The following is a 14926-nucleotide window of genomic DNA, read 5'->3' on the forward strand; positions in this document are numbered from 1 at the left end:
CACAGTATGAGGGGACCCTGGGGCAGGGGGCTGGAGGGGGGGCAGGGGTAATGGGGAGGCTGGGACGTGGAGGGACCAGGGGTTGGAGGGGTAGAGGGTGGATGGAGAAATTGGGTTTGCCCCAGGGGCAGGAGGGCATGGGGGGGAACCGGGAGGTATGGGAAGGCAGGGCTGGGGTGGCTGGGGGTGGAGGCCCCCGAGGAAGCAGTGCTGTTTTCATAGGAATGGGGGGACAGGAAGAGCGTGGAGGTGGGTGTGTGGGGCCTGCAAGAGGCTAGACCGGGAGCCCAGCTGCTCTGGCGCTCACTGCACCTCGTGTTTTCTGTTTCTAGAACACAAATAAATATTTCTGTGTTTTTAAAAAGGGTATCTAGACAAAACACTGTAATTCCTTTGCTTGAAAAAACCCTTGCATTTTCTAGCAACGTGTGAAAATGAGCCTGATTCCTTGGTGATTTGTTGCAAGCGTTGTGTTTTGCAAGCGTGTGTCTTCACCTGGAGGTGTGTGTGACAGGAGCGAGTGGGCTGCCATCAGGTGTCCTGGGGGCAGGACCCTGTGCCCTCCTGCTTCCCTGGCTTTACTCCGGCCTGACACAGACGGCCATGCGGCCTGGGGCAGCGCATCAGGATGGAGGCCTGCGGGTGCCTGTCTCTGGAAGCTGGCTGGGCAGCGAGGGCCGAGCGGGCCGTAGGCCTTTGACATTCATTTACTGGAATTATGTTGGTGTAAGCTGGCAATGAAAAATTCAAATGGTAAAAATCCAAATTCCGTATTCGTACCTGGCGTGGAGGGGAGAAAGCTCAGGTGGCACAAAGCACAATGTGAAAGTGACTGAGACCCCACCTCCGTCATTCCCAGAAGTGACTGACCCTGAGCAACAGTTTTGGGGTTCACTTATGGAATTTAATATAAGAATATCAGCAGGGACTGGGATCTGGGGCGGGAGTTCTCTGGCTGTAGAGACGGCCACACAGTGACAGCGGTCCCTCCTGCAGTCTGGGACACCTTTGGAGGCCAACACCTGGGGGTCAGTGCAGCCAGCAGAGAACTGCCTCATGGCCTCCCACCAGCGCCCACATGGGACCCTCTGGCCGCGTGCGGGCTGCCCCTCCATGCTCAGCCTGGAAGCGTGGGGCCCTCCTTAGTTGAGCATCGTGGGCTGTGTTTCTACAGTCCTATGGAGAGAGTCTCAGCTGGGCAAGGCACACGGTGACATTTCAGTTGCCATCCTCGGACCGTGTGGGTCTCTGCTCCCACAGCCATGGACCTGTCCCTCTGTCATGGGGTCTCATCACCCCGGGAGGTGAAAAATGGAGATTATGTGCTCGTTAATGAAGCTAGGGATCTGTGATTTTGGTTTTGTGCCAATCGAGGCTCCCATGGACATAGATCATGACTGGGGAGGTTCACCAGGCTGAGAAGACGGTCACATTTTCAGCGCTGAGAAGGGCCCCAGAGGTAAACCTCAGAGAAAATACAGAAATTGTAAGTGCTTAAATGTGCTCATTGTGTTAGAAATTGCCCTTGGGTGAAGTAGGAAGGGGAAGGCATCTGACGTGATAGTGTGCCCATATGCGAGCTGTGTGCATTGCTGTGTGTGTGTGTGTGTGTGTGTGCGCGCGCGCGGTGCGGCCCCACAGGGCTTTGCGGATTTTGTCAAGGTCACAGGCGGAGCCCGCGCCCGAGCCCCTCGTGAGCCCCGGTGGGAAGTCCGTGTTCTTGTCCTCGTCTAGTGCTGTGAAGGTTTGTAAAGAACAGAGAGGTAGCTGGCTGGCTGTAAAATTACAGAGATCCTTTTGCGGGGGGATGTCGGTAGGCGGCCGTGGCCCTTCCTGGGGCCTTCCCTGCCCCTGCAGGCTGTAGGCGTGGGAGCCAGAAGGCCTGCCTGCCTGCAGAGAGCCTGGTCCATGGTTGAGGGCAGTGCAGCGGCAGCTCCTGCTGGAGGAGGTGGTCTGTAAGTCCTTTTGTAGCATGTGTGGCCTCTGTTTTGAAAGCAGGTCTGGGACTCCACTTTGTGTTCTGTGAGTTTATGGAAAATTCTCTGAACGGTGTTATCGAGAGCTGGAGACCAAGGAAGAATGCACCCCATCTAAGCTTTGGAGGGATGATATAATGAGGCCTGCTTTAATACCACTAGGAGACTAACGAGCTTATCTAAAAATACATGTACTGAGTATCATTTTTCAGACCCAGACCTCGATGGTGAAATGAGGGCTGAAGAAATAAACGCGGTAAAGCAGTAACATGCGGTTTCCTTCGGTCTCGGCTGGAGTGAGTGGTGGGATCTGATGCTAACTTGTGCCGCAGAGATGTCACGTTGGATGTGGAGAGGGGCGTCAGTGGCTTGCACGCAGGTTACCAAGTGAGGAGGGCTGTGGTGGTGGGCTTGCTCTTACCCAGGCTTCTCATGGTTCAGAATTCACGTTTTTCTGTGTGGGATGTACTGGGGAAACTCTGGGATGGGGTCCCAAGCAGAAATCTGCAGCTCAATTGAGAATGTCAACCCGGAGCATCTCGGTGTCAAACAGTGTTGGACAAATGAATTCCTGGTATAAAACTTGAAGGATAAAAGGGTGTTCTTCTCCTAGAATCAGTTCTGTGCTTTCGGTTTGTCTCGGACCATTGGGAAATGGGCCTGTGGTATCTGTGCACACCGTGGCTGATGGTGTGACTTCTAGGGGACACTTTCCTCACAGATCACAGAGCCACCTTTCTGAAAAGCTCTTCTCTTTAAGTGTTTAAAATACCTTATTACTTTTCAGCGTAGAACAGTTAGGAAATTCTCATTCGGAATCCATACCTGGCTTCTCCTGCATTGAGCTTCGCACTGTCTGTGGGCAGGGAGGGGCCACCCAGCAGGTGCTTGCTGAGGGCGTGTTGTCTGGGCTGTGGGGTGTCGGCGCTGGCTGAATGACAGGTGGGACCCCCCAGACACCTTCCGACTTAGTGTCATGTGACACGCGAGAGGGCGTGTGTGCTGCCCGTCCCAGACGTGGTCCGCCGTGGGTTTAGCAACTGTACGTTTATTCGGCACGTTGGGGAGTTGTAGGTGGTCGGTTGTTGAACAATCAAAATGGATACAAACCTCAACACGTCATTTTAAATTCAAGTATTTATTCACTCCCTAGTCTTTGCTTTAGAGTGAAAGCCCTTTCTTAGCCCATGTGTTTGAGAGTCTTGCCTAAGCTGACATGCGATGTCAGTATGTCATTTAAAGACACCACACGCAGCCTTCTAGGTTGTCTGCAGGTTTTCCAGGGTTTTAATAACAGGTGAAGCAACACAGGAGACGTTTAGGAATGCACATGGCTGAGCGTCCCACAGCACTTGACCGAGCTCCCGGGAGTGCAGCCGTGCCGGTTGCCTGAGAGTCCGCGGGAAGGGCCGAACGCCCACTGGTTTGACAAATGGCGTCCCACCGTATGGACGCGCCCGAGGTCCCCCGTCTCCAGCGCTGGGGGTTCTCGTGCTCTCTGGCCAGCTCTTCTCAACCTTGTGCCGACTGTGATGGCGTCCAGGGGTGAGTCCTCGGGCGTGGAACTGTGTGGACGCAGACGCGCACTGTCTTTGAGAACAATTGTGCCGGCGTGTAGTTTCATCGGGTTGTAGCAGAGAACTCATTGTAACGGCATTCAGTTTGAAATTCAGTTTAAAAGCCCAGAAAACTTGCTCCCTTTGGTAGGTAAAATTTTAAGTTGTGTTTTGTGTTAGTTATGTCTTGACACAGAAGTTGAATATTTTCCTTTTAAAACGTGTTTCTCTGAATCAATGGCGTGTCCTGTGCTCATTTTCCTGGTCTAGTGTCTGTTTCCTGTTGGTTTGCACCCACTCTTTATAAATTGAGGATGTTAACCCTTTGTTCATCATTTCATAGCAAAATGTTAACATTAGGTTTGCCTTTGTCATTCTGGCAAGCGTTGTAAATATAAAATGATTTCATTGTAAACCTGTGGGAAATATACCTTGAATTCGTACCCTGAGTTTTCGTGTTAAATACAGATAGTTTTTAGGTAGTTTAAATGTTTGTGTTGTGTTTGATGGGTTTGTAGGTATTTTTCATCTTCATTTAGTGGGACCCTTAGGACTCAGGCCCACGTTCAGGACACTGGCCCGTGTCCACGTAACTTCCTGAGTAATGACAGTGCAGCGGAAGCATAGCGCATCGGGTCTGCTCAGCCTTGTGCAATATCGTCCTTCCTCCGCTTGGAAGGAATAATGACTTGGACTGTACCTCGAGGGGTCTTAGGTTTCTCGTTTTATTTGCTTTTCTGAAAAGTGAGAGTTTGAGTGATGGTTTTTTACCCTCCTGTATCGACACAACCTAAATCCTAGTTTGCAGGGAAGGAGGAGGAAGAGGGAAGTGTTTAGGTGGGAGTTCAACCTGCGAACTTGTCCCGAGGCTGAGTGTGGGGGTCAGTTATGAAGTCATACGCGGCTTTGATGCACAGCACTTTGCAGTTAACCCAGATCACCCAGAAGTTGTTCACTCCGGGGTCGTCAGTACTTCTGCTCTTCTGAAGCCCTTTGTGTTTTGAAATTTAGACACCTCATTTGTAATGAAACACAGCATAAAAGACGAATGTTTGCGTTAATATGGTCTAAGTAAGGGGCTCACAGTAGGACGGCTGTGGGTTATGAGGTGACCTGTCCTTGTTTTAGGGTGCCCTGGTGTGCCCTGCCCCAGCACAAGCACCAGCTTGGGCGGGAGGGAAGTCGCAAAATTAAACAATCTCATGGGGTTTTGCAACTGCAGAGAGCTTTGAAACCAGGCCTGTAGACCTAGGTGCTGGAGCACTTCCCAGCCGGACAGGGGCTCCCGGGGCACCTTCCTCCCGTGGACGTACGTCCTCTTTCCTTAACAAACCGAGCAGTGGCCCCCACAGAGCTGCATGGCCACATCTCACTTTGGGGGCGGGAGGGGTGAGGAGGTGGTCAGTGTGTAGGTCAGTTTGTCTGATGCCCGAGGCCCCGCCGTCTCGTGCGTCCTAGGTCGTCGTTGCAGTGATATCTGGCTAGACACTGTGCTCATTCCGCATTTTGGAGCAGTCCTTCCCCTGGGCAGGGAAAGGGCCCACTGGGCCCCGGGGAGCTGCTCTGGAGGTTGTGAAGGACTGTGGTCCTCGTGCAAGCTCCTGGCCTTGGCGACTTGGTTTTTGTTGAAGGGGAAGTCAGGGTCTTTCTGAAAGGGAGAAAGTGCTCTGGAGTAACTTTTTCAGAATAGAAGTCAGAGTAGCGTGTTTTTAAATTAGCCAGTAAAATAAAGACGCTCCTTGAGCAGAAACGTCTCCACCTTTGGCTCTGTTACCCCCAGGAGAGGCCTATAGGCCTGGACCCCACCACCCTCCACTGGAAGCCACGGGACCGTGGGCATTTCCTGGAAAGGATTTCTATGTCAGGACAGACGCAGTGATTCCAAGTGGACCCACACTGTGGGCTTGAGTTCAGCTGTCCCTCTTGCTGAGTCTTCTCTGGGGCTTGGTGACTTGTTGGGAGAATGAAGGTGACAAGTGTCCTGTCCCTTCCTCTCGGGGCAGTGACGATTAAAGGGCCAGGCGCATCACATGCCCCGCCTAGCCTGGCAACACTTGGGTGGATTCTGAGAGCAAGGCATACGGCTTTGAAGAATTTAGGAGCTCATCGCAGGCCTGGGCCTTGTAGACATGCTTCGTGGCTGTGAGTGGTTGGTCTAATCAGAGCTCTGGGGGAGGACCCCACTCCTGGTGAGGGAATCGGCTCCTTGTTAGGGCCTGAGTTCGGGAACTGAGTTGGGGTGCAAGGGGCAGCAGACTCCCGGAGACAGGGTGTAGGGGGGATGCTGTTTCTCTGTCAGGAGCCCAGGGTCCCCAGGCCCATTTTAGCCCTGTTCCTCACCTCAACCCCAGTCTCTCTGCAGACAGCTCTCTGCCCTGCCTCCTCCAGCTTGCCCTGACTGTAGTTTGGACAAGTCGTGTGGAGGTGGGCAGCAGGAACTTGTCCTGGGTGGACGGAGCCTCTGAACCCTGGGGGTCCCCCTTTAGGGGTTGAGGCTGGGGCTCGGCTGTCAGGAGGGTGGGTGTGGGGCAGTTAAATAGCATGGACTTTGGTTAAGGAGAAATGCACTTGGTGTGGCCATCTGGTGGGTTCAGGCTTTGTCATTATAAAGAAGGTGGACTCCTGTCTACGGGGGAATGACTTCCTGATAAATCACGTCCTAGTCTGCTGCTCTATGTCCCGCCTTACGAGTCCCCGCCAGGTCCCATGAGCCGTCTCCCTCCACTGCTCAGCAGCTGTGAAAATGCAGGACACAGCATACAGAGCCACTTCAGCGTACATTGGCCGTAGAAACGCCAGAAAGTGAGATGCAGGCAAATACTTAAACAGTGTTTTGGAGCCCTGTTATATTTTCTTCCAGGCAGTTTTGCATTTCTACGTGCTCTAGAATAAGTCTGATATTTTTCTGGCAAAAAGGCAAAGGTTGAAGTGCAGAGCGCAGTCAGATATCGAAGAAAGGCAGATGCTGTGATTCGGGCTGCGTCTGTCTAGGAAGGGCAGGAACTCTGGGGCGCGAGGGGGACCGGTCCAAGGAGAAATACAGAGCCTTGGGCTTGGCGTAAGTAGGACACTGCCGCTGCCGGTGCTTTTTGAAGTGGGCTGGGGGATAGTAGTGTAATGATTCTGCATTTGGTGGACATTTAGGTCCAGCTTGGTAGGTGGAATCAGGCAGAGGTAGATGGAGACGCTGATTTATACCGAATGTCTGGTGGCGCTCACAGGAGCCGAGGGCTGCAGGCATTTCTGCGCCGGGAGAGACTGCACGTTGTGGAGTGTGAGGAAAGGAGAGTGCTGGAGAGGTTGGCCTAGGCTCTGCGTCGTTTTGCTGACCATTGGTGGGGGAGGGGACGGCAGGAACAACCGTACCTGTTTGTAGCTGCTGGTGTCGTGGCCCCTGGCAGAGAACCCAGGTTCTCACCTAAATTTCAGAAACCCTGGTGGCAGTACCGCCCGCTCCCCTGACCCCGTGCCTCACCTCCTCCCCCTTTCTCCTCAGCTCGTTGGGATTTGCGAATTTGACTCCTGCCTCCCAGGTCTCCCCTCACCGATGGACTTAAGGCTCTCTCCTGAGGATGTGGATTTCTTATGGTTACTCGCTGGAGTGCGCTCGTGGCGTGAGCCTGTGCGTTTCCTCTCCAGACTTGCCCTTCTGCTCTCCAGCCACCACTGCCTTGCCTGTGGCTCAGAGCCAGCTCTCCGTGACCTTCCGTCCTGCTCTGTCTGGTCTGTGGACGTGGGCCTCTGCTCCATTGACTCTTGCCGCTACCTTGGTCTGTTTCCTGTGGTTGCCCCTCCAGTCCACAGCCTCTAGCCTGCATCCTGACCCGTCCCCCATCATCACTGGATTTTGTTATCCTTGGGACCCTATATCCTTTGTTTTATCCAGGCTATGCTTTATCCAGTTACAAAACACAGCGTTTTAGTAAGAATTCAGAGGATATCAGAAAGCTAACAGTTATTGAAAATCATACTCCAGGGTGATTCTATTATTAATGTGCTGGTGATGATTTTGGGGATAACTCCCTAGCTGTGAGGGGTTAACATACAGCTCTATCGTACAGCTTTGCATAAACGGACTTCCACGCTCTCTTCCTGCTGTTTGACTCCACAACTTGTAGGTACGTTGGTAGCTATAAACATAAATAACTGAAAAGCCACTTTTATGGAACATTTGAGTTCTATGCAAGTACAGAGAGAACGTGGTGCTGACACCCTGCACCCCGTCACCGTCCTGAACAGCCATGCTCACGGCTGTTTGTCCACACTTCTCTGCCCGCCGGGTGATCGTAGAGCTGGTTACAAACACGTTGTCCTCCCATTAAATATTCTAGCATGTATCTTCTGAAATGCCCAAAATAACGAACGAGAGAGTTTGTTAGTATCATCGGAGAGCTGGTGTCTGGGAATTTGATCGGTTTGCGTCAGGGTAGAGCTGGTGTTTTGTTTGGTTGTGTCCTCATGTATTTGGTCCTGCTGATGGGCATTTAGGTTGTTTCCGGGAGCTTCCTTCCCTGTAAGCGGAATTGGGACACGCACCCTTGCTCGCGGGCTCTTGCGCGCCCGGTGGCCCAGAGTGCCCTCCCTGCCTTGGGAGTACGCCAGTCTCTGCAGGGCGGGCGGGTTGGGTAGAGGCAGGAGCGCTCGTTCACTGTGTGCAGTTTAGGGCACAGGCTCAGACTGAAGCCCGCCGCTGAGAGTAGCGCTCCTGCCATATTGTTTCCACTTTGTTCTTTTGTCCACTTGGAACCTGTTTCTTGCGTGATGAAACTGAACTCTGCCTTAGACTTTTTCGCATAATGCACCACATCCGATTGCTTTGTGAGGTCACTGTGGTGCCCTTTCTATGCAAGGACAAAACACGCGGCAGGCGGGGGAAAGTGCCCAGTGCGGGCTTCGGTGCGTCCTCAGGTGCCCTGTCAGTGTTGTCACGGCTTGCGGTGACGTCGTTACCCTGTGGTTTCTTGGGGTCCAGAGGTCGGCACAGCTGTGCTGGCTCCCAGTCCAGCACCCGGAGGCGGCCTGACAGCTCCGGGTCCCTGTGGGCAGGACCGTGCCTGAGCTCACTCACCTGGTCCACGGGACGCGTTCACTTCTGGGCTGTTGGTTGGAGGTGGCCCTCAGTTTCTGGCCTTGTGGGTCTGCTGCGGGGTAGCTAATGTGGCCAGAGTGAGGGAGCAGCCAGGGAGGAGAGGGAGGGGATGGAGCGAGGTACACACACACACACACACACACACACACACGGAGCGAGAGACGTGCCAGCAGGACAGGCCTCCTGAAACCTAACCTGGCCTTGGCAGATCTCGTCACTAGGTCAGGCCACACTCAAGGGGAGGGGATTGGGCAGGGCCACGAAGTTCCGGGGTGGGAGGCCCCCCTCCCGCATCGGCCACATGCGGGGTGCCCCCAGGCTGTCTGCTGGACCTGGCCGGTCCTCGAGGGGCATCTGCGGCTGGGAGGACGGTGGTGCGGGAGGCTCTGGTCCTGTGAGCTCTGAAGTCAAGGGAGGGTCTGCATGGGACCCACAGGGTGAAGTGCGGGGCAGGTCCCTCTGCGGGTCCCCAGGCCGTCCCGATACCTCTTGATGCAGCTGCTTCCTTAGATCGTCGCCTCTAGAGCTGTGGCGTTCAGGAGAGTCTGGCGTACTGCGGTGTGACACGCAGTGTGGACGTTTCCGCTCAGTGCCGTGCCGTGTACCCTCAGGGAAGTTCAGGATCTGCTCTGTGGCGCTGCGTGCTTCTGTAGCGGGGTCGGCCCTGGGTACTTGGTGTCTTTGTTGCCTCTGTGAGAGGACTGGGTGGATCTTCTTGTTCTTGCCGTCACCCTGTCGGCCTCATGTAGGTGCCCCCGGCAGCACCCACGCCCTCTGTGCTCCCTCAGGCACGCGAGCGCTTCTGATGCTGTGGTCGGGTGCCGGCCGCCACTGTGTGCGGCTCGTGCGGACTTGGAAGGGGCCCTCTGGAAGGAGGAGAGTCGGGGGCGTCCCTGAGGGCGAGGTCCGCAGAGGAGGGAGGGTCCTCCTCTCCCGAGGTCCTCGTGGACTCTTGAGGCACCCGGATGACAGCGCCTGCTGGTGTTCTGTATGGGTACCAGTAAGGACGTGGGTGTGTAGGTTTCTCTTTCTGTGCTGGCTTTCCCAGGTTTCCCCATCCTCACGACGCGGTTTGAATCCTCGACTCCTCATCCTCTCATTGGCCTGTCTTGGTGTTTTCGTCCTTCTGTCTTGGAATTACGTCTACATTCCACTGGCAAACTGCCGGGCCCGCTGCCTCCTCTGGGAAGTACAGTTCTGTTGGAGCGGTCTTGCTGTTTGTGTCAGACCTCCCATGGCCTTCGGTGCCGCTCAGCACTTCCAGCCTCCCCGGGGCTGGTGCCCTGCCTCACAGGGCCTCTGTCCAGCGGGGGGCCAGGGGCAGCAGGAGGTCACTGGTACGGGAGTGGAAAGTGCTCAGAGAGGCAGCCCAAAGCGTGGGGCCTGCCCATCCGTGGAGGAGGGCAGCGAGGTACACCCCGCAGCCGGTCATCGGCTTCATCTCTGACGCGCCCCGTGGTCCCTCAGCTCCGGGGCTCTGTCTGCTGAGGGGTCTGCACTTCATCCTGCGGGCCCCCAGAGGAAGTCTTGTTTTGGCGGCGTTGTTTTAGAGAGGGGGTGGAGGGGACTCAGGGTGGGCGGCAGGCGGAGGCAGGGCCTGGCCACGGCCCTCGCGGCCTGTGGAGGCTGGAGGGCGCTGGGATGAAGCCTGGAGCTTGGTGACTCCCGGCTGGTTCTGCTGAATTCCCTCAAGCATCCCAGTGCCATTTCAGTCGGGGCCCCGTGGCTCAGCTTGCCGTGCGCGCTGAGCTCTGGGCCGTGAGCAGGGTCCTCGGAGCTACCGCGAGAGCAGAGCACCCAGCTGTGTTCCCACTAAGTACAGACGTGACAGGATGAATCACGTTCGTGAGAAACCTAGGTGAGTTGTGGCAAATGGTGCTTCTGCTCCTGGTTTACACGTTAACAAATTTAGCGTTTTGGTGTTTACTGGAGGGTAGATTTGCACCTTAAGTGTAAAGATTTTGCAGAAAAATACATCCTATGCACTTATCTTAAAATTAGCTGAAGTTTCAGGAATAGCTTTTTTTTTTTTTTAAAGATTTTATTTATTCATTTGACAGAGATAGAGACAGCCAGCGAGAGAGGGAACACAAGCAGGGGGAGTGGGAGAGGAAGAAGCAGGCTCACAGCGGAGGAGCCTGATGTGGGGCGATCCCACAACGCCGGGATCACGCCCTGAGCCGAAGGCAGATGCTTAACCGCTGTGCCACCCAGGCGCCCCCCAGAAGTGATTTCTGTCATCTTCACAGACAGCAGAATCGGGGGGATGAGCTGGGTGGGGCCTGGATTCTGGCTTCATTTGGGAACGGGGTTGTGTGGCAGGGTGTGTGGGCAGTCGGCTGGGTGAGCCAGCACCAGGGCCGATTGAGGTCGTCCCTGCGTGGACGCTGGTTGACCTCGAGAGTCTGTCCGGCCGTAGTGTCACCGGCTGCCAGCCTTTGGTGGCTGGGCCGTCGGGGGCGATCCAGCCTGGCCGGGCGCCACAGGGCCCGCTTGCTCCTAGGCTGCCGCTCCGTACAGACGGACTTGTGAAGTGCTGTTGTCTGTCTTCTTCTGAGGTCAGGAAACCTAGATACGTTAATTTGGTTATGACCGTTTGTCTTTGATAATTGGCAGTTAGTCATGTTACACCAGGAAATTTGGGCCAAATCTGCGTGCAACTGTTAGAGTTTGCTTCAAAAATACATTCAGTGACTTCCCTGTTGAAGAAAATAAGCACTTTCTCTTTTGTTCTAGAGAAAAATCATTGACCACTGTCCTCTGTTGCTGTGAAACCCCAGAGCTCAGTGGTTAAAGTAACAGTAAACGTTTCTTCTTCCGCACGGTTTCTGGGGCTCAGAATTTGGGACTGGCTGGGTCGCGGTGGATACGCTGCCCGGATCTGCAGCAGCCAGCAGGCGTGCGCCCAGAGCGTTTGCACAGTGGATGCCCCACGTGCCTCTCACCTCCCACCGTCCCGCCATCTCCGCTGCCACCACAGCCCCAGGACAGGGCTGCCGGGCGGCGTGGACCCTCCTGGAGCCTGATTTCCCTCCCCAGCTGGAGCACGTGGGGCCCGTGGGCTCCCACATCAGAACCGTGACAAGGTCACCGTCCCCCAGGCTTGGTTTGTAGGCGTTCAGCATTGTGTTCTCCATATCACCTGTGAGCGGGAGCCCTGAAAGTAGTAGTTTTGTTTTCTGATTTCCTTGGTGAGAAGCAAGCTTGCGCCTCCTGTGATTCTGACACGTTGTGTCACAAAACAGATCATTTCTGTGCCTGGAAGACTTGCCTTGGGGTAACTGGTTGCTGTCTCGAGTGCGGACAGCACAGGCGTCCACAGGAGCCAGTAGCCAGCTGCTTGACTTCTTCCTAGGTCAGATTTACTGTCCTGTAGGTCTTGGTTTAGGAATAAGGCAGGTGTGTATTTACTGACCTGGCAGCTTCTCTGGGAAGATGGTCCCGTCGGAGGCGGCAGTTCCAGAAGCGGCCCCTGGGTCCGTAGCATCCAGGCAGTGTCGCAGCTGGGGGGCTGCCAGCGTCTGCCGGTACGGCCCGTGTGCTGCCGCCCTAGCGGGAATGGCAACCCCGTCAGAGTCTTCCCAGCCTGGCGTCTGGACTCGTGCTGCTGGGACAGCCACTTTGTGCCAGGTCACCGGGCTCTCACGGGACCAGACCGGGGGCCAGGCCTGCCTGCCGCACACGTGGTGGGAGGGCTTTGCCGACCGCGGCTGCCCCTTGTAGAAGTCCAGCCCCCCTCTCGCAGGAGCTCTTGTGGAGTGCAAGAGACAGAAACGTGTCTTACCGAGCACGAGTATGCGGATTCATGTTAGGGTTTCCCTGGTGTCGGCGAGCAGACATGATGCTTGCGGGTGGACCTGTCTCTCGTCCAGCACTTGGGTGGTTCCCTTCATCCTTTTCGCTCGGCCAGCGTCTTCCTTTATGTCCTGGTCCCTGTTCTCCAGTGACGACTCAGCTCTGGCTCATGACATCGAGACAGTAGGGAGGGACTGGCCTCTTCGTTGGTTCCCAGGTTTTGCCAGAAAGGACTGTGCTGGTCTGTTCCTGACCCAGGCTGCTCATTGAGTGGTTCCTGCAGGCAGCATTTGGCGGGGAAAGATGCAGCCCTCTGCTCCAGGGAGGATGGGCTGCTTTGACTGATTGCGTGAGTCGGACGAGGTGTCTCCCAGGTCAACCAAGCCCGGCTTCGTTCCCAGTTTGGGTTGTGAGGTGTTGGTTGCCAGGGTTGTGCCCCTGCTGTGCCGACCGTGACCACCATCTCTGTGGGAGGGGGATGGCAGCATTCTTGGCATTCCCATGAGCGGCCAGGAGTGCCGTGACCAGTGACTGCCGTGTCTGAGTAGCGTATCCAGTGGCAGCAGGTCGGGGCAGATGCTGAGTCCCACCGAGGCAGACCCAGGCAGGCAGTGACAGGCCCTGCTTTCGTTGGGTCTTTGTGGCTTGCCAGCTCCGGCGTCCACTCGTGCATCTGCTCTGGTGTGGATGGATAGTGGGCAAGGAGGTCAGGGCCACTGTCCGTGGGATTGAGGGGCCCTTGGCCGTGGGAGGGAGGAGTTGACAGCACCAGTGATGTGCAGGGAGCCTGGGGCCGTCGATAGGTGCTGCTGTCAGTGTGGGGCCTGCGGCTCTCCTGCCACGGTCAGCCCCTTGCTATGTGGCATTTGGTGTCCTGTGGCTCTGGGGCACTTGGAGCCTGTTTGCTGGGACCAGCCTGGTGCAGGCTCCCTGGCCGGAGTGAGTCGCTCTGCTCCCCCAGCACGTGGAAAGTCCTCTTCACCCACCTCCTGGCCAGCGATCTTCTAGCCCAGCCAGGCCTCAGCCTGCGATTGTCCTTGTGGGCGTGTGCTTGGCTCCCTCAGTTTCTGTGGGAAGGTGGGGTTGTGGAGAGTCCGGGGAATGTGGCCTATGGGATGTTGCCTGGCTCTGGGGCCGTGCAGGCGGCCCCTCGCTGCGCAGGCCTGACTTCCGTCTCCGGTGGATTCAGCGGCTCGGATGTACGCTCTGAACTCTTGCGTGGATTGTGCATTTGGGTGCGTTTGTTTTGTTCACTGTGCACAAAGGGAGACAGCGAGCCCATGCCTGGAATGCGGCAGGGCCTGAGGTGGGCGGTCTCCCACGCCAGGCTCAGGCGAGCTGTGCGCGTATGCACTCCAGGCTTGTCGCTGCCCCAGGCACGCTTGGGAGATGTCCCCCTGGAGGCTGCAGACCTCAGGCTCCTCCCAGGATCGAGGCTCCGGCCTCAGCCGTACCCCTGGGGACTGCATTTGCTCAGGGTGGGCAGTGGGGCTTCCTGGAGAAGCAGGACGGCACCAGAAGCTGTGCTCGGATCCCTCCACAGGCTGGCCTGTGCTCACGCATCCCATGAGGAAAGTCCCAGCACACAGACACGTGAGCTTCTGTGGGTGTGTGTGAGGTGACTGTGGACACAGGCGTAAGTCCCCGGATACCTGGGCCATGGAGTCTCCTGGACATTCTCGGGGCTGCTCGCGCTAGGCTAGGAATTCCACTGCCCTGGTCGTTGGTGGTCAGAGGCCCGGGCAGGAGGGAGGGGCTTGTCTGCTGGGATCGACTGACCTGTGTTATGGTCTGTGTGCATGTGTACTTATGCACATGCGTGTACACGTGTGGGTACAGATGCCTTTGTCTGTATGGATGCGTGTGCACATACATGTATGCGTGAATGAATGAGTGTGTGTAAGCATGTGCCTGCAGCAGGGCCGACGCCTGGAGGCTTGGTTTTCCAGGACCTGTGCTGGCCCCGTGTGGCCTGCAGATGCCCTCTGCTGGTGCCTGGGGAGGAGGCGCGCTCTGGACACTGCCAGCACAGGGTGCCCACGATGCACTCCTTCTGGTGGAAAGTCCAGGCCAACGAAAGCAGAAAGCAAGGCAGCAGTCATTCCTAGTGCTGGACACGACCGCTTGTGGTGTCCCGGGGGTCCTACCGGCCCTTTCTGTGCATGTGCACACGTGCGTTGTGACGTTGCTTCCCTGGTGCCCCCTGCGTGCCTGTGCTGTCGGCGGGCACTGCTGTGCGGGCACCCTGCTCATGAGGCGGGGGTGCCAAGGACGTCAGGCACACCCTGTGGCTCCCATGTGCTGCCTGGCCCCAGGCCCACACTCCTCCTACTACGCCCGGGGCTCTGACCAAGCCCTCTTCTCAGGCCCCGTTACTAGGCTGCTCTCAAGATGGTCAGATGAGTTTTCACATCCACCCAAGGTATGCCCCTGCTAATCTCAGGCTTGCCAGTTAATGCACATGCTGACTCATCTACAAAAGCTGTGTTTCATTAATCTGTCAGGGGCTA

General features: G+C 56.1%; 1 protein-coding gene across 1 annotated transcript in view; it reads left to right on the plus strand.

The window, feature by feature from the left end:
* The window catches only part of TFDP1 (transcription factor Dp-1), a 39815-nt gene that overhangs the window by 2173 nt on the left and 22716 nt on the right, over positions 1 to 14926 (plus strand). The gene's annotated exons all lie outside the window — the stretch shown is intronic.

The sequence above is a fragment of the Ailuropoda melanoleuca genome, chromosome 7 (genome assembly GCF_002007445.2).
Source record: "Ailuropoda melanoleuca isolate Jingjing chromosome 7, ASM200744v2, whole genome shotgun sequence".
In the NCBI taxonomy this organism is placed as follows: domain Eukaryota; kingdom Metazoa; phylum Chordata; class Mammalia; order Carnivora; family Ursidae; genus Ailuropoda; species Ailuropoda melanoleuca.